This window comes from Babylonia areolata, chromosome 7, assembly GCF_041734735.1.
Source record: "Babylonia areolata isolate BAREFJ2019XMU chromosome 7, ASM4173473v1, whole genome shotgun sequence".
NCBI lineage: Eukaryota > Metazoa > Mollusca > Gastropoda > Neogastropoda > Buccinidae > Babylonia > Babylonia areolata.
Genome location: NC_134882.1, coordinates 39,228,954 through 39,229,818, shown reverse-complemented (window position 1 = coordinate 39,229,818; position 865 = coordinate 39,228,954).

The following is an 865-nucleotide window of genomic DNA, read 5'->3' as shown; positions in this document are numbered from 1 at the left end:
GAGTTCGAAGTATGTGTCCGGCGCCCGCGAGGCAGCATTCTGTGTTCCCACGATCTGCGGTGACCAAGCAGGGAGTTATCTGGGTGACATAATCGTCATGGTTAATCAGGTCGGATTTTTCTCGTTCACGAAATCTTGAAATTTGCATGACGTTTCGGTGTTCTGTATGCTCCGTCTTTTTTCTGTCTCTTGTTTCTTCATCTGCCTCTCTCCCCCCTCTTGTTGTTTTAGCCGTTGGGAAGCCGGAAGTTCCAATCCCGGTTGTTTATCCATCTTGACTTTTTAACTTCAATACAAACTACAAGGGGACGTAGTGCATTAGTCTTGGCATTTTCAGTTATAAGATCACTCGCCCAACAGTCTCTCACTCTTCGTCGTCTTCTCTTGCTGTTTTCTCCCAGTCTACTTCTGTCTTCTTCTCACCATACTGTAGTACTAATGCTACCCTACCACCACCACCACATCATCATCAGTGTATATGAAATTTATTTTGTATGTACTCAGGAATCTGAGGACGACTTAAACAAGCCGCACACTTTTTTTTCTCCTTTTCGGAACAAGGAATACTAAAAGCTTGTTGGCGTCATATATAGGTATACCGTTATGTCAACTCTTAACTCTCTCTCTATCACACACACACACACACACACACACACACACACACACACACACACACATACACATACACACACTACAACTACTCTATATCTCTCTCTAGCTTCTCTCAGAAATCACAATAACGTTAATTAAATCGATGTACAGAAAAGACTTCCATTTATCAATTTTATCTTTCATTCACAGATTCCTATTCTCCAAGATCGTCTCTTTTGACTGCTGTGGTAAGCATCCAGCCAACCGGCCGACA